Source organism: Schistocerca serialis, chromosome 4 (genome assembly GCF_023864345.2).
Source record: "Schistocerca serialis cubense isolate TAMUIC-IGC-003099 chromosome 4, iqSchSeri2.2, whole genome shotgun sequence".
In the NCBI taxonomy this organism is placed as follows: Eukaryota; Metazoa; Arthropoda; class Insecta; order Orthoptera; family Acrididae; genus Schistocerca; species Schistocerca serialis.
In genome coordinates this window covers 399,422,351-399,445,149 of record NC_064641.1, presented here as the reverse complement: position 1 = coordinate 399,445,149, position 22,799 = coordinate 399,422,351, and positions in this window count along the sequence as shown.

Below are 22,799 nucleotides of genomic sequence, written 5' to 3'. Positions count from 1 at the left end.
ATGAGCTATCCTATCTATGTGATTAATATGACATGTAGAAAAATATAGTAGCTTCACAACTAGCAATGAATTTGTGTGCTACTTTCAATGAGAAAATACCAGATGATACACTGGCCTTCTTAATTATGTATGGAAAGAAAAGTCTCACTTACGATACACAACATAGAATACTAACTGAAAAATTGTGATACAGATCCTTCTAGGTTTGCTAATGTAATTTCGTTATATGATGTTTTACAGGTATTTTACGAGATCTAAACTGAACTTCCTTGTGGGCATCACATTCATTTTGTTTTTTAATTATGTAAAAGGGATACATGACTAAAATTATTGCTATAAATTATTATTATCCCTTTATTACATACTTTTATTTGAAGGTCAATATTAAACAACTCTGCCATCTTTGAAATAAAATACTTGAGTGTTACAGCTTTGACCCTTTGTTGAATATCTCAAACAGCTCTTCAGTATCCTCCATTTCATCAGGCTTAAACATAATTCATTAGTGGGTTTATTGAAATTCAGTAACTTATTATGAAAATAGCTAGAGCCATATATTTAGATGTTGTATTGATGTTGTTTATTAGGATAACAACTGTAACATTTCTTACCATTACCACACCACTGCGTATAATTTTGACAAAAATCAAGTTGATTCGATTCAGGTAGATAAGTTAGATCAATCACAACTGATTTTTGAAACTGCATCGTTTTTGTATAATATTTGATTCAATGTTTATCGATAAGTAAATAAATAATAAATTGGAAAAAAATATTCGTACACTAACAGCATGTTTATATTTGTTTCTGAAGTGCTTTAAGAGGCAAAAAAGTTATTGAAAATGACGTGAATGAAAAGCATCTGTTTGCAAAATTACATTCCTGTGGTCTGTGTGGTGCTCTGCTGAACAAAAACGAAGGCTCTAGCTTCTACAAACTTTGTTACTCCATTGACTGGAGCAGGAAGCGAGTACTGGTATAGCTAATCCTTGCACTGCCTCTAGCTATCAAGACTGCAACTTACTGCTTTTGTGCGATCTCACTTCAGAATTTGTCTGCGCCATTCACAAACTAGGTGGAAGCAGTTGTTAACTTCATTCAGAGATGGCGCTGAGGCTGTCTCCATCCACATTATTATGGAAATATATTTCGTTTCTTCGAAAAAATATTCTTTTTTGATCTTAATTTTAGTGTCTACATTCACATTTAGATGTTGTTTACACTTTGCCTATTCAAACAAATGCAATAATGCGAGGCCAATAATGTATTTACACTCAAAGAAACTGTTGAACATGGCTTAATTTGAATCAACTTCGTTTCTCGAATACTAACTATATATACAAGCTGTAGGCTACTGTAGTCTGTCAAACTCTATACGAATACATCGACTGAAGGATGTGGCCTTTATCTCAGGGAGTCTTATATGCGTTAAGTGTGTAGAGATTTGCCATTTGGCAAAGCATTTTCTACAGTCCCTTCTATACAACTCATTGACATTTCCTGGGTGGATTTTAAGACCTGTCCTAAAGAGGGAATGATGTGTTTCAGCCTGAAGTCAAGGAGCTTTCTGTTAATTCTGAGGCTGTTCTCCATGTTGCAATGACATTCAGGACAGAGGTCAGAACCTCAGTAAGGGAGTTGGTGATCAATAGTGGGAGGCGTTTGATAGGAGTTCTTCTGTGCTTTATCTTCACTGTACAAGCGACTTTCTCATGATGTACTGTAGCGTCGCGGAATAGTAAAGATTTGGAAACGTGGAATATTGTCAAAGTTTCTTTGTCTATGCCGAGAGCCAGAGGCAGTAGGTGAGGGGATTGCACATACATTAGAATGTGTCATCACGCAGGGGCAATGGCTTGGTTACACACAACAGGCGAAAGAGAATTGCTTAGCACGCGGGTTTGTGTTAGACAGAGACTTTCGTAGAGTGCAAGACAGAGGTATAGCGTCAGCTGTACTGCATTTCACAACTCCACCTAAGTTTGCCGTAACAACACGTAAATCTGTCGCAAGAACACCTACGGGGCGAGTACGACAGATGAATCAGCAGTATAAGTGGAACGAATGCGTTCATTACAAACAAGCGCGATGTCAGGACGTCGCTCGTGCTTCCTTTAAATACGCCAGCTTTGATGGCAACAAGGTACTCGCAGTTAGACTTGCAGTTAGATGTGTACTGGGTGGCTGCATAGCGCTCAGCTCGGTGATCGACATGTTAATCTTTATTAAGGAGACGTTGTAGTAAGGACGGCCCATCCAGCAACAGATGTGAGGGGACAGTACCAGCTCTGGTCCTCTCTGCTGTCACTGTCAATCATCAACCCAGGGATAGCAGACATCGCGGCAGACTGGCTCGCCGCCAATGCTGACCACATCAGTGAGCCATCGTCGAGATAGTGCGGGCCCTAGACCCTGTGCATCCGCAGTCACCACCGGGTGAGCCGACGACGCTGGGGGACTGCAGCCCGTTCCGCCCGTCCATCACAGACGAGCCACCAGGAGGAGCAGGGAAGAAGACAGGCTGGGATGGAGTACACTTCGCACTACGAGAACGCCTCTCGTGCCCACAGCGTCGGGACTCCAACCCAGAGCCTCCACGTGCAGCAGCTTCCTGTCCGCAGACGAGCCGGCCGGCCAGCCGGGCGCCGCCAGCCACACGCGGCCGAAGTAAGGACATTCCTCCGCTATGTCACAGCACGCGGCGCTGCGCTAGCAAGACTGTATGCCCCGGATCTGGTGTCATCGCTACGAGTCAGTAAAGGCTCGGGGAAGTCCGTTGATATCACCAAGCCACATTGTATTCTTCAGGAATAAAGGTGTTATGAATTCATAATGTTTCTTTGGCGTTTCTGACGCTTTTACAGCCATTTACTAGCAGCCTGACAACTGGAGAGGTCACCGCTCGGCCATCCAGTCACCCGTAGACGACCGGGACCACCGGGCGCCTACAGTACTAAGTGGCTTCGTAATTCTTAATCAGTTTTATAGAAACTAATGCCAACTCTGTAAATATAAGTGTGTCTCATTTGATTAGCCAATTTTGTACTGAAAAATTACCTAACTTGCGAAATCGGTGAAGGATGTCTCAATAATGAGTCATTTCGCATCACAAAATGGTCAGTGTTAGTCACGGAGTCAGAACCTACATTCTTACACTACTCTAACTGGTTAACTTTACTGATCAACAGCGGTTTGCTCATTAAATGTAGTATTCTCCATAAATTCACAAATAATTTCAATTTGTTATTTGCACATAAAAATAAGCAAAAGAAATTTATTGCTACTGCGTCCAATAATTTTGCCTGTAGAACAGATACCATCTTCTTGATGGTCTCTTCCAAGTGCATGCACTTGCATTTTGGTCAACAATCAACTCCTGACGTACTTTCATTATTGAAAAACTTTGTTTTTGTGTCGTTGATGTAGAGTGGTGCTGTTTTGCAAAGGCATGACATCAAACAATCGTCCTTTTTGGCCACACAGTGTATGACTGTCAAATTGTCTTTAAGACGAAAATGATGTTTATACAAATTCTCAGGTCAAGGAAGCCTTCATTTCGAGTGGACTTTCCTTATTGCTTAGTTACACTACCTCTTACCGTTCAAGGTGGAATTTTCATGATAATGTGTACTCACATTCTGCTCATTCGTGGAAGTCATTTATTCTGTTGAGTTCTATCACAACTGAAAAGAAAGTCAGCAGTATTGTAGTTATATCATCTAATTCTTCACTGATGGTTTGAACTGGGACGCTAGAAGAAGTTGGCTGATTATCCTGATGATCATCAGTATCCAAATCTCTGCTGAGTTCTTCATCGAACAGCATTTCATCTTCGAGCCACTCTGTAATAACTGACTTCAATTTGCGATCACATACACTGATTTCATATGTTCTTCTGTCTTTACAGGTAGTATGGCATATAGTTGTGGTCTACGTAAGGAATAATGGTATCTTAAATACTTATTCGGTTTATAATGCAAAACTTACGTTCCTGTGAAAGTATTTTGGCATTGAGAAGTAGACTTACCTTCAATTTTGTGCTGGGAGATAGCTTTTAGAGTGCTTCTTACCTCTCAAAAAAGAGGGTAATTATGCCAAACTCTTCACTGATATCAGTAACCTATCTTTATTAACACGTCATTTTGGTAATACGTAAATGAAGTATCGGGATGGCAATGTTCGCTATGGTGGCTAAATAACGCTCTGTTACGCGTTATACGAGTAGAACCACAAAATTTATAAAATAAAGTAACTAATTTCACTTGCAACAATACTCCTTCTGAAGAACGTCATTGTCTTTCCAAGGATAACACAGGACATCAACATTAATAAAAAAATTTTGAGATAATTTCTTGAGAAAATGAAAGCTTGTCAGATCTGAAAGACCACAATTATGCCTCTAAGGGTTAAACTCGCGGGTGGCATCTTCACATGACGTGGCAGAAGAACTGCTAGTCCACAATGTGATAACTATAGCGTCCGTGACGTTAATGTCGATAAGATAACGCACCGATATGAATGGCACCCCTTGCCCAACAGACGACGCTTCCGAATTTGCCTCAAAACACGCGTTTTTAAGAGTAAATTCGTTTTATTTACACCCCTTCTTCAAATGCCCACATTTACTTACGCGTCGTGAACATTGTTTCTTTACTTATATCTTACAGTAGCTGCCTTCAAAGCTTCCGCTGCAAAACTCTGAAACACCATCAGTAGAGATACAATGTTCTTTTTTCGTAAATGAATGTAAATATCTGACGACAGGATACCAGGTGTCTGGAAATGTCATCAAGGAATAATAGATGCATGTAAAAAGAACTGGTTGCAGCTGGTTCATTATAAATTACCTTCATTTACAATAGTTGCACTATTCTAATACGTCCACAACAAATAAGACTTATTTCTTTGTGTTAATACGAGAATGAATAGAAGAGTAAAATAGGGCTGTGACACAGACAGTTCCAGTCTACCAACAATGCGTGAAGTAAGCAGAAATGTCACTGGTCTAGTTCGAGCTGCGATCAAAAGCGTGCGGGACTGAAATCGATCGCGGGCCGTCGCCCATCCGTGCATTAGTACTTCGAACAAGTAACGATACACAACGTTCGAGAGTTGGTAGCAAAGGTGTGATTGGTTCGAAAAACTCAAGCAGGGCGATGGAACTTAGCGCCAGTGTAAGCTTTTCTGTCCACAGCGAAACATTTTTTTTCTTTTCTTTTTTTTAAATCGTGTCTAAATTATTGGAAGCTTTGACTTATAAATGTCTGCAGACACACTTTACCTCGAATATCACCTCGCATTTGTTATGGTAATGCTGCCACTCTCTCCCTCTCTCTCTCTCTCTCTCTCTCTCTCTCTCTGTCTGTCTGTGTCTGTGTGTGTGTGTGTGTGTGTGTGTGTGTGTGTGTGTGTGTGTGTGTGTGTGTTTGCCTGTGTGTGTGTGTGTTGGTGCTTAAGGGCGCTCAACGCCGAGGTTATCAGCTACCTGATACACGTTAAAAGAAACGAAAGTAGACAAAATTAGTAAAATGGCGTCATATACTCAAGGACATCAGGAGAAGACTAAAGATGCTATACAAGAGACTAAAACACAAGTAAGATGAGAAAAGAGCTAAAAAGGACACCACAGAAAATTGTCACCGGCCAGCCAATTACGTAAAATATGAGCGAGCCAGTCACCCTGTGACCGAATTAAAACCCCTCTCCGTAAAATGTTATTAAAAGTATTGGTCAGTTCACAAAACTTTAAAACTTTAACCATATTCGTTTGATTATTACCTAAAAGAGATTGCAGATACGCCGGCAAATCAGCTGTGGCCCGGTGCTCAAAAAATAATACGTTGTCCAAGAAAACGTGGCGTACAGGTATCTGTACGCCACAGGCACCAAACATTGGAGGATCCTCTCGCCGGAGCGGGAAGACATGCGTCATAGGGCTGTGGCCTATGCGAAGACGAGTGAGGAGAACCTAGTACCGTTTACGTGGTTGGAAGGAAGTACACCACACCATCGCTCTTTACTTGTCTAAACGGAGCTTAGCCACTCATCCTCCCACTGACGCAAGACTCTTGAGCTCAACGGTGAGGTGACTGCATGCAGGTGATGACACACTGAAGTACATGCGGATTGAAACACGCCTTCTTTGCTGCTGTATCTACCCTTTCGTTCCCAGAAATGCCCATATGCCTTGGTCCCAGTAGAAAGCCACCTCCTTCCCAAGCCGTTGTAGTTGGAGGAGGGCAAACTGGATGGTCTGAATTACTTTAACTGTTGGGTACAAACGTTACAACGAGTGAAGGGCACCTAAAGGATTGATACTCTATTGTTTCTTCATCAGAGAAAAGGACAAGGAATCAGTTGGTGCCGCGTGTGGAGAATACGGAACGTGAAGAAAAATTAAATAGTATGAAGAAGACGCGCAAGTGACCGTGCAGAACCAACTTTGGCGTCGTGGTACAAAAAGTACCAGTTCGACAGCTGCGTCTTCACAGCCTACCGTAACCTCGCCAAGAGATTTCGGATGAATTCTTTTGTGACCTTTGTCCACTAAAAGCATAATCTGTTAGCATATCACCACGGAGATCTCCAAAAACCCCTAGCCCCAACCCCAGAAAACAACCTCAATATCAACTTATCGTATAATGAGTGGATTTTAACTTTTTTCTATGCTGTTGAATGCTCGTGTCTTCATTGCTTGCTTTCCGCCTTGGTACTGGAGTCTTATTCATCCACCCAGCTCTCTGCGATAAAGCGTATAAAAACATCATCCCGACTGAGCTATAATACGTGCAATATATCCCCTGTAGCCCCGTTCGGCGGGACTTTTTTGTGAATGCGAAGATCCCCGGAACACAACTGGAGGTGACCTTTATCATGTTTCGATTGCCATGTACAAATTTGATTGCCGATCCTTGATTGATTTTATGTTTTCGAAGCCATGATAAACAAAATGTAATAATTGTTACTGTCTTTAATATTTGCATAAACTGTATATATACTGAAGAGCCAAAGAAACTGGAACACCTGCCATCCCTCCCCCTCCCCCTCAGCCCCCCCCCCCCCACGAGCACGCAGATCTGTCGCAACAACACGACGTGGCACGGACTCTGACCATGTCTGAAGTGCTGCAGGAGAGAATTAACTCCATAAATTCTGCTGGACTGTCCATAAATCCGTAAGAGTACGAGGAGGTGGATATCTCTTCTAAACAGCACGTTGCAAGGCGTCCAAGATGTGCTCAGTAATGTTCGTGTTTAATGGCCAGCGGAAGTGTCCAAACTCAAAAGGGTGTTCATGGAGCCTCTCTGTAGAAATTCTGTACGTGTGGGGTGTCGCGTTGTCCTTCTGGAATTGCCGAAGTCTGTGGGAATGCACAATGAAGGGATGCAGGTGAACAGACAGGATGCTTATATATGTGCCACCTGACAGAGTCGTATCTTGACGTATTAGGGGTTCCATATCACTCTAACTCCACACGCCCAGCACCATTATAGAGCCTCTACAAGCTCGAACAGTCCTCTGCTGACATGCATGGTCCATGAATTCATGAGGTTGTCTCATCCATCCGCTTAATACAATTTGAAACGAGACCCGTCCGACCAGGCAACATGTTTCCACTCATCAACAGTCCAGTGTCGATGTTGGAGGGCCCAGGCAACGCGTAATGCTTTGTGACGTGTAGTTATCAAGAGTACACGGTGGGCCTTCCGCTCCGAAAGCCCATTTCGATAATGTTTCCTTGAATGGTTCGCACGCTGACACTTGTTGATGGCCCAGCATTGAAATCTGCAACAATTTGCAGAAGGATTGCTCTTCTGTCACGTTGAACGATTCTCTTCAGTCGTCGTTGGTCCCTTTCTTGCATGGTATTTTTCCAGCCGAAGCGATGTCGGAGATTTGATCTTTTACGGATTCCTGATATTCACGATACAGTCGTGAAATGGTTGTACGGAAAAATCCTCACTTCATCGCTACCTCGGAGATGCTGTGTGACATTGCACGTGCGTCTACTTTTTAAGATTTTATATGGTTTTTGTTATATGAATCTTCACGATTCTTATTATCAAATGGAGGACAATATACTGATCATAACAATTTTATGTGGTGATGCAAGTACACGCAAATGTGATTACAATTCTATTTTTGATTTCAAATTAAAGAAAGACATTTCATAACCTCACTGAAATTTACAACTGTAATTAAATTTTATATTATGGTCTCTCTACTCTACATTTTCACAGTGACTTCCATATTAAAAGGTCGCATTGTTGAAGTATTATCATACGCAGTTGCATCGACAAAGAAGGAAGGACATTAGCGTGGAAATTGCCGAAGTCCACTTAACGCCTACACAATGGTAGCAAGCACTGACACTCTCCTCCCATTCGTGGCACTCTTCGACGGTATCAGCACTGCTTACGGATGCATGTGCTTGTTCTACTGTACGCAATAATCACACGAAAAGCTCACGTCTTTATATAAAAAATTTTGTTCTTCAGTTTCTTCGGTACGTGGTTACTGTAGCATTTCTGAGAAACGTTCAAGTAACCAATATTTCAGTAAAGTAGCATTATTTCTTGAGTGAAATGTAGGAAATCTGAATTTTGATGGTGGAGGGAGTATCTTTCGATGGGGGAAGAAAAGAATTAAGGTACAAATCCTATCGACGACGAGGTCACTAGAAACGGAGCACAGACGCAGACTGGGGAAGAATGATGAAGGAATTCAGACTTTTCCTTTTCAAATATACGATCCTGGAATTCGCCTTAAGATGTTTACGCAAACTATGAGAAACATAAATTTCGATGGCCAGGGGTATATGAACCGCCGTTCTCCATAATGGGAGACCATCGTGTTAGCTGGTGCACGACATATTTTGTCCTTTTTGTATTACTTGTTAGTTACGCATGGAGTTATAATAAGGGAACTTGTCATGACGTCACAAACTTGAAGCCGAAATCCACCTGGTCAGCAGGGCCCAACGTTACCTCCTGGTGGAAGTGTTTTGATAAAAAAGTGCCAACTTGCATCATTTATATGTGTACTAGTCGTTCTCGTTCTAGTCTAAAGTGTAATGGAATCGTATTTAATTCGTAAGTGGAATCGTTCAAGCAGTATTTCCGTTTTTGTGCATTAATTTTAGTTTACTCTTACTGTTGTGGATTTGTTTCTATAGTTTAATATTAGACTTCCTATCACTCAACGTAGCAAATCTCTCTCGTGAACACTGTATGAAGGAATGATTGAAAACTAATGAAACATGGCAAAATATGTTCTCAGCACTTTCGGGAAATGGACACTGACCGAACATTACTTTCGCTGCTTCGTATTAAGAAAAATTCTGGATTATGAAAGCAGCCTTTTCATATCACATAGTTCTGTTCTTGGTTATTCGAAGCGTGTGACAAGAAAGTGGAATTAATGAACCGAAATGCTCTATAGTACTGGTTCACATAGGCACGTAAGAGCTGAAAATCGTCTGAAGATCCCTTCTTGATGTTGAATTACTTAGAAAGCATTTTAACATTTAATATTTAAGACAACTATTGCGTGCACACGACAGAAATTAAGAACAAGACGCAATCACCTGCTAATGTTGTCGACACCGCCGGCTTCAAAGCACCGTATAGTGTAAGTCTGTAGCTCCATCCTTAGTATACCTCCAAGTGGCTACGCTTGCTTCAAACTAAAACTTCTGCTCCAGTATAAGATTTTGTTTCTTCAATAACTAGTATTATTTGCTAATAGGAAAAACTAAAATTTCATAAGTTTTGACAACACGGTTTCTTCCTCCTTGAAAACTGAGAAATAATTTTAACCCTCACAAACTCTTTTTTATTACGTAAATTATTTCTTGAAACGAGAGAAAATAAATATGGACAACAGGTATTCTTGGTCGCCACTGTAATTGCTTCAAATTGACAAGAATATAACACAGAAAAACCTAAGAACATAAATGTTAGCACCGTATTAAAAGCATGAAACACAGCCCTGGGGGCCAAGATAATAGCTGAATACAGATTACCTTCAAGGAGTTGTCCTACTGAAGATGAAAGGTAGCTCGTGGTCTGAGTATAAACCTTAATTTCAAATCACTGCGGGATTTTACCCTTTAGAGATAAACCCTCTTCGTATCTAAACAGAGGCACTAAAATGTTTGACTTCAAGTAGGAAGGGGGTAATTGAGGGTAAAGAGTAGCAGTCGTGTACGGATGGTGGCGGACTGATTCAGGGCAGGCGACAATGTTGTTGTTGTTGTTGTTTCCCGCCCTCTGTCCGAAGACTGGTTTGATGCAGCTCAGCGCTCTTGGCTACTCTGTGAAAGACTGTTCATATCCGTATCATCTCCGCATAACAGGTACTGGAAAATTTCATGTCATTGTTTTAAGTACTGACTAAAAAACACATTCTTTAGGCGGACTAGGACTCATGTGGGCTAACTTCAAAGATGAGGTTGAATGTGTGATATCATACGACGCCAGTTGAAAGTTTTACAATCGTTCTGTTTCACCATGAAGAGTACTGGCATGCATGGGAAAAGGCAAATAAGACTGGATAAAGTGCTACGTACTCCTAATAGATAAAATGGCGGACTGCTGATATTCAAATGGTTCAAATGGCTCTGAGCAGTATGGGACTCAACATCTATGGTCATCAGTCCCCTAGAACTTAGAACTACTTAAACCTAACTAACCTAAGGACATCACACAGCACCCAGTCATCACGAGGCAGAGAAAATCCCTGACCCCGCCGGGAATTGAACCCGGGAACGCTACCGCTACCGCACGACCACGAGCTGCGGACTGCTGATATCGCGTGCAGGCAAGGAGAGGAAGAAAATGTACAGCCTAAGTCCGTTTTGGAGAGGTGTCGCCTTCATTAGACTGTTCTTGACCTCGAATCTTGTGGTCGTAGTGCTTATGCTTATATCATTGGGCGGGATGATAGGTTATACGTTACGAACAGTAAGTAATCACTAACCGGTCGTAGGCCTTATAAATCTTGAAGACCTGCAGCAACACAGATGGTTGCTTCACACGCTGAGCAGATGAGACATCCATGGTGAGCGAGCTGATTCATCACGGAACTACCTCAGATGGCTATAAATTAATAAACTGCTGAACAAAATGGTCTTCAAACTGTTACCTACAGCTCGTACAAACGACTTTAAATCTTCAGTAACTTGCAACATTAGACATTAGACCTTTGTGGCACAACTTTGTGAATAAAACCAGTGAAAACTTTGGAAATTTCTTTAGGAGGGTGGGTATCAGTTAGTATATCATTGAAAAGGGCCGTAATTGTCTCAGCAAAAGGAGACCAAAAGCGAACACAATATTCCATGAGAAGTCCTTCCCTGTCAGATGACTTTTTGCACGGGAATTCCATTTCACCGGACATGAACTGCGCTATTTGTTATTTCGAACGGCAAGGGTATTTTCTTTATTGTTATTTCATTCCCTACTGTCCCATGTAGGCGGGGCGGGGGAGTTGTCGGGCAGTGGGCTGGCAGGGCTACAAATAACCATCTCTTCAACCAGTAAACGTAATGCTAACACAGATCTTAGAAACAAAAAAGCACAAAAAACAAGGAGAAACATGTACTATGAATTTAAAACAATTTAAAAGGTGACATGAATGGGAGAAATATAAAAAATGCCTTCATGAATGTGGAGAGCTCAGTTAAGAACACATGAAACACATCTTCAACAACAAAACAACTGAAAAACACTGACCGTTAAAAATGGTGCAACGCAAAATTTCATGATAACTGGGAAAGGACCTACCCAAAGACCAGGGAAGGTGGGATTGGGGGAGAGATTGGGGAGTGGTGGTGACGAGGATGGCAAACTGGGGTGGCGACAAAGGCTAGGGTGGCTGTAGAGGCAATTGGAGAGGGGCAGTTGGTACAGGTAAATGTAGATTGGAGAGTAAATGGGAATGGGTGGGGTGGCACTATAGGGCAAAAAAAAAGGGTTGTGGCAGAGGGACAAGAGGAGGAAGGAGCTCTGGGGGGAGGGAGGTGGATTGGGTAGGATGGATTTAGTAGGATGGGTACATGCCAGGGCAGAATTCATACTGTGGGAGAGGAGGATGGTTGAAATCCTGAAGGACTAGTGGGATGTGTAGATAGAACACTAGGATTGAAAGGAGAGGGGACACAGTAGGGTTATCGAAGTCGAGATTACAAATGGCGTGGGTTATTCGGAGGGGTTGAAAGTGAGGTGGAAATCTAATGAGTTGGTTAACGATTCTCGTAGGGTAAATTAAGTGTATGTAGAAAGTGAGTTGGAGAGCATGACGTTCGATGATGCGAACGGACTTTTAGAACTTAGGAAGGGTGGAGATCCAGGCAACATTGACGTAGCAAGGGATGGGGTGGATCAGTGATGTATATTTGTGAAGGACAGTGGAGGGGTATAGTCCCCATCTTTGGCCAGCTAGTAGTTTTAGTAGTTTAAGTCTATTATGGGCTTTCTCTTAGACAGTTAGTAGGTGGAGTTTCCACACTAGGTGTCTGTCTAAGATTAATCCAAGCTAGTAAGGAATGCTATTTAGCTGGATTCTATGGTTGAAAAGGTGAGGTAGAAATCTTGGAGACAGAAGATGTGGGTGATGTGTCGTATTATTATTACCTGCGTTTTGGTGGGGTTAATGTTAAGGAACCATTGGTTACACCAGGAGGTAAACTGATTGAGATGGATTTGGAGGAATCATTGGGATTTCTGGAAGGTAGGATAAAGGGTGAGGAAATTGGTTTCATCAGCATACTGAAAGAGGTGGATAGGAGGAGTTGATTTGGGCATAGCAGCAGTGAATAGAAAGTAATGGAGAGGGGGAGAACGGAACCTTGGGGCACTCCTGCAATGGTATTGAAGGGATGGGGACTAGTATTGTCAACAGTTACGTAGGATGGGACATTGGAGAGGAATAATGCAATAAGGTGGACGTGGTTGATGGAAAGTGCTTAAGTCTGGAGTTTGAAAAGGAGCCCAGAATGACGCATGCAGTCTTACACTTTCTCTAGGTCAAGGGAGACAAAGATGGCGGATTTATTGAGATAGGAGATGGGTAAGGTTCAGTAGTCCATCATCAAATGAGGTGGAGGGGCAAAATCCACACTGGATAATAAGAAGCAGATGATGATGGTACAACAGGCAATGTATGCGATGGGAGAGGATGGATTCAAAGACCTTGCTGAACACTGAGGTGAGGCAGATGGGGCAGTACCAGGAGATATATGTGAGGGGTTTGTTAGGTTTGAGGAAAGACAGAATTTTGGAGGTTTTTCACACGTCAGGATAGTACTCGGTGGATATGCTGGTGTTGTACAGCGTTGAAAGGGTGATGTGAAAGGAGACAGGACACTCTTTGAAGTGGCCATAGGTAATACGGTCTTGAGCAGAGTATGAGCTACGTTTTTATGCACGACCAATTTTATGTCCTCTGCTTTTATTGGGGTATTTAATTCTGTTTCTGGTATGTCTTTCAGGCATGGGAGCTAGGAACCAAGAGTGGGACTGTAATATCTGTGCGTTCATGGACAGTAGGGATTTGGGAATATTCAATGTGAGGATCGTCATGGATAGGGAAAATGTTGGAGAGATAGGACGCAATGTGATTGGCTTTGCTCAGGTCGTAATCTAAGGAAAAGTTCGGGTAGTGAAGAAGGGGATGGGTGATTTCCAGCACTTGAATCAGTTAGCTCGGAATATAGCACTAGGTCTGGTGCATGTCTGGCACCATTTCCCACGTATTTTGGTACTGAGTAAATTTCTGATGTGTCGCTGTAGTTGCAGATTGCTTGTGAATGTATCCCTGTCACGAGTTTGGATGAAGGAGCGATACAAACGACGGGATTCGCAGAGAAGGACATCTTGTGGTGGGAGAGCAGGGCGATGAGGATATGTGGTATTATTAGCGATATGGGCTATTTTCCCTGGAGCCAGTGATTTTATCCTTCAGTGCGTGGTACGTCGCGGCAGTCAGCTTTACTCTAGTCGAAAGGCAACATCTCCCAGAATCACGCGCAGACTTTATTGGTTGGAGCCGCTGGCGCACCGTCGAGTAATATGGAGAGGGCTGTAACGTTCTCAAGGCCGGGGGCTCGACCTCTGCTTTCAGGTCGACGTTGACTGAAAGAGTTTCTGGGACACACGAAGGAAAGCAGTTCTGTGAGCAACCGAGTCGAAGATCCGGGCCGAGATGGCGTGCGCATCGACACCGGACGGGCACGGTGAGCTCGGGAGACGCTGGTGTGTTGACGATAACATGCTGGGACTGATACTGTTTCCTCCTGTGGCATACAAGGCATTGCGGGAAGGCGAGGAAGGCTTCAGTAGATTGCAAAGAGCACGGTCAGAGTGTTTTTCAGTTAATGTTGGTATTCATATGCTCTAGAGTTCAGGCTGAGCCATAGTGTTATATGGAAAAGTACAAGGAGTGAAGTCAATTGCAGCTCACTTCGGCCGGAAGTTTTGAGCCTTCAGTTACGGCTTGTTGAGTCTATTGCACGCGGGGCTATGTTAAGCGAATCTTGCGTACTGCATATGAGGCGTGCCAGTTCATGTCAGCTGGCGTAGTGCGCGTAACTGGGCAAAACTTAAACCATCATTAAAATCTTGTTAAAACTGTGGATCTGTTCTATACTGACAGTTTATAATACTGTTTCAGTACTGATGTTGTTATAGAATCTGTGATTCATTTGTGTGTAATGTGTAGTGTGAATTGCTGTATTCTCTTATACAAAGGAATTCTTTATATCTGGGACAAATGTACTGACCCATCTAGGCGTACGTGTGGGTAGATGAGTATATTGGTAGTTGGTCTGTTGGTGATTGAAGGTAGCTAGTAGTAACCTGGCGAGAAGTAGTTTTACTCACTAGTCTATTACAGAATATTTTCAGGTATAACAAGTTACTATTGGCATAAATATTAAAGGCCAAATATATTAACTTATTATACTTGTATATGTTTGACGTTATTCAAGCTGTGGGACGATATAGACTGATACGAAAATAGAAGGAATAAGCTTCAGAATTCCACGACTCTTTTGTGGAGCATGGATTCAGATTACCAGCTTGGACCTACTATGTTGCCATTTTCGGATCTCATGCACTGCACTTCAAAGAATATCGTCCATATGTGCAATAATTTGTCACATAATATATGGACATTCCTGGAATATGCATGGCATAATATATCGGCATGTCAGAAGTAAAACATTCATGTATACTTTCAAATTCGGTGTATGATAATCTATATAACGATTGCTTTACTTCTAAGTTGCTGATATACTAAGACATGCATATGCTTGGAATGTCTTATGTGAGACAAATTATTGTACACATGAACGAGATTCTTTGAAATTTTTTGCATAAGGTCCGCAGATGGCTTCATAGTTTGCCCAGACCGGTAATCTGAATACATGCTCTACCAAAATGATCGTGGTATTTTGAAATACACTACTTCTACTTTCTTTGAAGTATTGCGTTACCATACGAGTTGAAGTGTGGAGTGAGACTGAATTGTTTTGTATTAATTATTGTTACTATCTGAAGACGGTATTTTACGTTGTTCTAGTCCTGTTCTAGTTGTAAGCTTCCCACTACATTTTTTGCATCTGTATGATATTTAGCCCTACTTTTCCTCCCACTCTATAAAACGTCCACGTATTACCAAATCTATGTATCCACAAACTCTATCCAACTTAAACTTGTATGCTCACCTTTGACTAAATAGAATGTAATTTGCATTGAACTATGACTGGTCTGAACACCGAGACACAAGCAGCCACAGAGAAGTAACCGATTTTCAGACATTTTACGAGTTCCTAGCCAGGATCAAATTGTATACTTTCATCTCTGTGCTTTGGTAGTTTAATTTCTTGAGTTTCCCTGTGTTAATTTAATATACACTCCTGGAAATGGAAAAAAGAACACATTGACGCTGGTGTGTCAGACCCACCATACTTGCTCCGGACACTGCGAGAGGGCTGTACAAGCAATGATCACACGCACGGCACAGCGGACACACCAGGAACCGCGGTGTTGGCCGTCGAATGGCGCTAGCTGCGCAGCATTTGTGCACCGCCGCCGTCAGTGTCAGCCAGTGTGCCATGGCATACGGAGGTCTATCGCAGTCTTTAACACTGGTATCATGCCGCAACAGCGTGGACGTAAACCGTATGTGCAGTTGACGGACTTTGAGCGAGGGCGTATAGTGGGCATGCGGGAGGCCGGGTGGACGTACCGCCGAATTGCTCAACACGTGGGGCGTGAGGTCTCCACAGTACATCGATGTTGTCGCCAGTGGTCGGCGGAAGGTGCACGTGCCCGTCGACCTGGGACCGGACCGCAGCGACGCACGGATGCACGCCAAGACCGTAGGATCCTACGCAGTGCCGTAGGGGACCGCACCGCCACTTCCCAGCAAATTAGGGACACTGTTGCTCCTGGGGTATCGGCGAGGACCATTCGCAACCGTCTCCATGAAGCTGGGCTACGGTCCCGCACACCGTTAGGCCGTCTTCCGCTGACGCCCCAACATCGTGCAGCCCGCCTCCAGTGGTGTCGCAACAGGCGTGAATGGAGGGACGAATGGAGACGCGTCGTCTTCAGCGATGAGAGTCGCTTCTACCTTGGTGCCAATGATGGTCGTATGCGTGTTTGGCGCCGTGCAGGTGAGCGCCACAATCAGGACTGCATACGACCGAGGCACACAGGGCCAACACCCGGCATCACGGTGTTGGGAGCGATCTCCTACACTGGCCGTACACCACTGGTGATCGTCGAGGGGACACTGAATAGTGCACGGTACATCCAAACCGTCATCGAACCCATCGTTCTACCATTCCTAGACCGGCAAGGGAACTTGCTGTTCCAACAGGACAATGCACGTCCGCATGGATCCCGTGCCACCCAACGTGCTCTAGAAGGTGTAAGTCAACTACCCTGGCCAGCAAGATCTCCGGATCTGTCCCCCATTGAGCATGTTTGGGACTGGATGAAGCGTCGTCTCACGCGGTCTGCACGTCCAGCACGAACGCTGGTCCAACTGAGGCGCCAGGTGGAAATGGCATGGCAAGCCGTTCCACAGGACTACATCCAGCATCTCTACGATCGTCTCCATGGGAGAATAGCAGCCTGCATTGCTGCGAAAGGTGGATATACACTGTACTAGTGCCGACATTGTGCATGCTCTGTTGCCTGTGTCTATGTGCCTGTGGTTCTGTCAGTGTGATCATGTGATGTATCTGACCCCAGGAATGTGTCAATAAAGTTTCCCCTTCCTGGGACAATGAATTCACGGTGTTCTTATTTCAATTTCCAGGAGTGTATAATAGACACGGTTCTGGCGTTTTCGTTTGCGTCGGAAAGTAAACAGATTTTGTGATGTATCACAAGTTCCTAATGAGGAGCGAATTATTTAGTCTCACCTGAGTGCTTTGGTAACTAAGATTTTTGAACTCTGCGTGTAGTCTAATTTATTGGACACAGTTCTTGCATTTTCCTCCATGTCCATAGTAGAGTTTCGTACCGCATGTCGATTGTTCTTGTTTGTTTGTGTAGTGAAGTTTCTCAGGGTCTCTAGTATGGACAGGAACTGTGATGGCTGTGTGTAGATGTGAACTGAGTTGGTGACACCGCTCTCAGCTCCCGGCTGTGATGGCTTCGGTTACACAGCTTGAAACTGTAGTGGATTGGCACCACTGTTGTGGGCCGGTGGTGCGGATCCAACGGACGGAGGCACGTCTGAGTCCGCTGATCCTGTAGCCTGCCCAGCTACTGCTCGCACTGAGGTTGATCCCTTACCCACGATCGAGTGGGACATCGCCTCTGGGCGTGGCAGCTGGCGAAAGTCTTCCAATGGGGGTGAACGAAAGGCTTCCTCGGTTAGTTTGGCAAACAGTTCCACGTGCTTCCTGTGGCTGCCACTGGTCCTTAGCCAGATGCAGTTGCTTGCCCTTTTTCAGAGGGAACCTCTCAGCCAGCAAGATCCAGGTTTACACGGAGGGTGGGATTATTGGTAGTTGGGAGTTGAATTTTAGGCGTGTTACGTGGCCCCTTAGGTACATGGCTGCCAAGGAGGGGAAGAGAGCCTATGTACACTCAGTGTGCATATCAGGTGGAGTCATTTCAGACCTAGAAACGGTGCTTAAGGATGCTAGAAGAGCACAGGGTACAGTCAACTGCAATGGTGGCTCACATCGGTATCAATCGGGTTCCAATATAGGTCAGGAGTCCACTACACGCAGAAGGCGGCTACATGGGTAGCAGGAGCTGTGTGGCGTGGACCGAGTGGTTCTTTGAGGTTAGTGGGTCTCGGGGAAATACTTTGAGTAAGAAGAGATTCTCCCTGGTCAAGCGGCTAACAAGAGTGATAAAGGTTGCCAGTCTTCCTTGCGAGACGAAAGCAGAGCTTACCATTTGCAGCATAGTCGGCAGGACCCATAGCGGACCTTTGGTGCAAAGCCGAGTGGAGGGTCACATGATTCTACGACCTTGTAGACTGCAGATTCCTGTACTTGCTCCACAGAGTGGTTGGGTATCAGGTTCCAATATAGGTCAGGAGTCCACTACACGCAGAAGGCGGCTACATGGGTAGCAGGGGCTGTGTGGCGTGGACCGAGTGGTTCTTTGAGGTTAGTGGGTCTCGGGGAAATACTAAAAGGGCTTTACTCTCAAAGGGTGTAGGTCGAACATAGGAAGAACATAGATACAGGAACCTTCGGTATAACACTTGTAAACTGTCATAGCTTTATTGGGAAAATAACTGAGCTCAAAGCGTTAATAGAAAGCACTGATGCTCAAATCATTATAGGCACTGAAAGCTGCCTAAAGTCGGAGATAAGTTCAGCCTAAATGTTTCCGAAGAACCAAACAGTGTTCCGAAAGAATTGGCTAAACACAGTTGGCGGTGGCGTGTTTGTTGCTGTTAGAAGTAGTTTATCTTGCAGCGAAATTGAAGCAGAGTTCAAGTGAGTTAGTATAGACAGAGGTCATTCTTGGCAGCCGGAATAAAATAATGACTGGATCCTTTTACTGATCTCCCAAGTCAGATGATACAGCTGTTGAAATGTTCAAAGAAAAGTTGAGTTTAATTTCAAACACTGTCCGACTCATGCAGTTATTGTTGGTGGTGATTTCAATTTACCCTCGATATGTTGGCGAAAGTACATGTTTAAACCCGACGGTACGCATAAAACATCGTTCGAAATTGTGCTGAATACATTCTCTGAAAATTATTTCGAGCAGGTAGTTCATGAGCCTACATGAATAGTAATCGGTTGTGGAAACACATTTGACTGCTTAGTAACAATTAATCCTAAGTTAATAAGGAGCATCAAAACGGATACAGGGATTAGTGAACATCTGGTTGTCGTAGCGATATTGAGTATTGTAACCCCCAAATCCTCCAAAAACAAGAGAAAAATATACCTATTCAAACAAGCAGATGAAAATTCACTTTACGCCTTTCTGAGAAAATCTCCACTCCTTCGAAATTAACAATATAGGTCTAGACCAGATTTAGCGTGAATTCAAATAAATAGTATCGACAGCAATTGAGCGATTTATACCAAATAAATTAACAAACAGCGGATCTGATCCTCCTCGGTAATCAAAACTGGTCAAAACTCTGTTGTAGAAACAACGAAAAATGCATACCAAATTCAAATGAACTCAAAATCTTCAAGATTGGCGATATTTTACATAAGCCCGAGATATAGCGTGGATATCAGTTCAAGATGCTAATAATAGTTTCCACATTGAAACTTTGTCTCGAAACATGGCAGAAAATTCAAACAGATTCTGGTCGTATATGTTAGAGGCAGGACACAATCAATACCTTGCCTGCAATGGAAGTACTATCGTCGACAGTGCTGCAAAAGCAGATTTACTAAACACAGCCTTCCTAAACTCCTTCAGCAAAGAAGACGAAGTAAATATTCCATAATACGAATCAAGAATAGCTGCCTTCTTGAGTAACGTAGAAATAGATATCCATGGAGTAATGAAGCAACTTGAACCACATTATAAAAGCAATTCTTCCGGTCCAGACTGTATACTAGTTAGGTTCCTTTCAGAATATGCTGATACAATAGCTCTATACTAAACAATCATAAAAAAACGTTTGCTCGACGAAAGATCTGTACCCAAATACTGGAAGTTGCACAGGTCACACCAAATTCAAGAAAGGTAGTTGGAGTAATCCACTAAATTACAGGTCCATATCATTAACGTCGATATGTAGCACGATTTTGGAATACATGTTGTGTTCGATCATTATAAACTACCTCGGAGAGAATGGTCTATTGACACACAGTCAACACGGATTTAGAAAACATCGTTCTTGAGAAACACTACCAGCTGTTTACTCACACGAAGTGTTGAGTGCTATTGACAAGGGATTTCGGATTGATTCCGTATTTCCAGGTTTCCAGAAGGCCTTAGTCACGGTACCACACAAGTGGCCCGTAGTGGAATTGCGTGCTTATGGATATCGTCTCAGTTATGTGACTGGATTTGTGATGTCCTGTCAGTGAGGTCACAGTTCGCAGTAACTGACGGAAAGTCATCGAGTAAAGCAGAAGTAATTTCTGGCGTTCCCAAACGTAGCGTTATAGGCCCTTTGCTGTTTCTTATCCATACAACCGATGTAGGAGACAATCTGAGCAGCCGCCTTAAGTTGTTTGCAGATGATGCTGTCGGTTATCGTCTAGTAAACTCATCAGAGGATTAAAACTAACTGCAAGCCTAGGAAAGATAGCTGATTGATGCGTAAATTGGCAGTGTGACGTCATCCACATGAGTGCTAAAAAGAATCCCTTAAACTCCGGTTACATGAGAGATCGGTCTGATCTAAAGGGCGTAAATTCAACCAAATACCAAGGAATTACAATTGCGAACGAATGAAATAGGAAAGAACACACAGAAAATGTGGGGAAGGCAAACCAAAGACTACTTGTTATTGTCAGAACACTTAGTAGACGTAACATGTACTGAAGAAACTACCTACACTACGGTTTTCCGCCCTCTTTTGGAATAGGCCTACTGATGCGCGATCTGGGATCCTTACCAGACAGGAATAATGGAGTATATCGAGAAAGTTCAAAGAACAAAAAATTGTTCAAATGGCTCTAAGCACTATGGGACTTAACATCTGAGGTCACCAGACCCCTAGACTTAGAACTACTTAAAAATAACTAACCTAAGGACATTACACACATCCATGCCCGAGGCACGATTCGCACCTGTGACCGTAGCAGCAGCGCGGTTCCAGACTGAAGTGCCTAGAACCGCTCGGCCAAACTGGCCGGCTTCAAAGAAGAGCAGCATGTTATGTACTATTGCGAAATACGGGAGATAGCGTCACGGACATGATACAGGATTTGGGATGAACACCGTTTTTCATTGTGGCGGGGTTGAAACGTCCCCTTAGAAAAATTATACATGACTGTGCTTAAACTGACACACAATATTTTTAGAGCAACGCAATCTGACTTTTAATAATTCCTACAAAAGAATGGCCCTCACTAACATTAACTTATACGTTTCACAAATCACTTACCACACAAAAATCTTCGTTACTCGAACTACTGCAATACAGCGAGCGCCACTACTGCCAGCTAAATAAAAGATTCTAACTACTGAAGGGACTAACTACTGATAGGCATCGTTAGCAAATGAAAGGTTTTGATAGAGAACAAACAATGTATTTACCTTAATAGTGTAAAAAAGTCATTATATATATATATATATATATATATATATATATATATATATATATATATATATATATATATATATATATATCAGTTCATGACATCCAGTCTTATAAATTTACTGTCTCTGATGAACACACGTCCAGATCATCCGCTCTCAAAACTCCGCCATTTACGAATAAAAAAACCTAAACAGCCTACTTTCATAGCCCCCATGCTCCCCACAAAAAATGTTACAAATTGTTTTGGGCAGTGGCCAATGCAGATTTGAAAAATTTTTCATAATTACAATAACAAAGAAACCAAATGCACACACTTATTGATACGATGTTGGTCAAAAGCTAACATTTTTTCACAGTCCATGAAGACAGTCCTGATCAGTCATCACAGCATTAACTACAATTTTATGCACAAAGTCTGACCAGAAAAAGAAAATGCGCATGGAAGTAGTGGATTTCCATGCTGCCTTGTAGAAGTAGTGTTGTCCTTCCAACGGAAAGACAGTGCAGACTCTTGACATGCAGACAGGTAATGGGCCACAACAGAGCAAACCCACAGCAGAGTCAGTCGAAGTTTTGAAGAATATTGGTAGGTAGGTCATCACAGAGCAGACCCACTGTAGTCCTTGTAGAGAGAATGGTATTGGTGGGCCACCAGAGGTGCAGACCCACTGACGTCCTTGTAGAAATAATGGTACTGGTGGGCCATGAAAGATGCAGACCCACTGTAGTCCTTGTAGAGACGGGCAGCAGCCATCTGTTGCAACTGTGCAGGTGCACAATCACCACCGAAGGGTCTTGTGGAGAATATAGCAAGTCCATAAACCACCACTTGTGCACTCACAAAGTTTTTGGAATTGTCCTTAGAACCAGCAATGCTGTTAATCGGTCCCATGTTGAATTATTAACACACATGTTAACACTAACAGTCCCAATTTGTCACATATTGTGCATATACTATGACCAACAGAAATGTGTGCAGTGAAATGTAACTTAATTTGAAGAACTGGTGTCTATACAATTATAAATTTACAACATAAGAATACAATTACAAAGGTACAAAATATATCATTAAA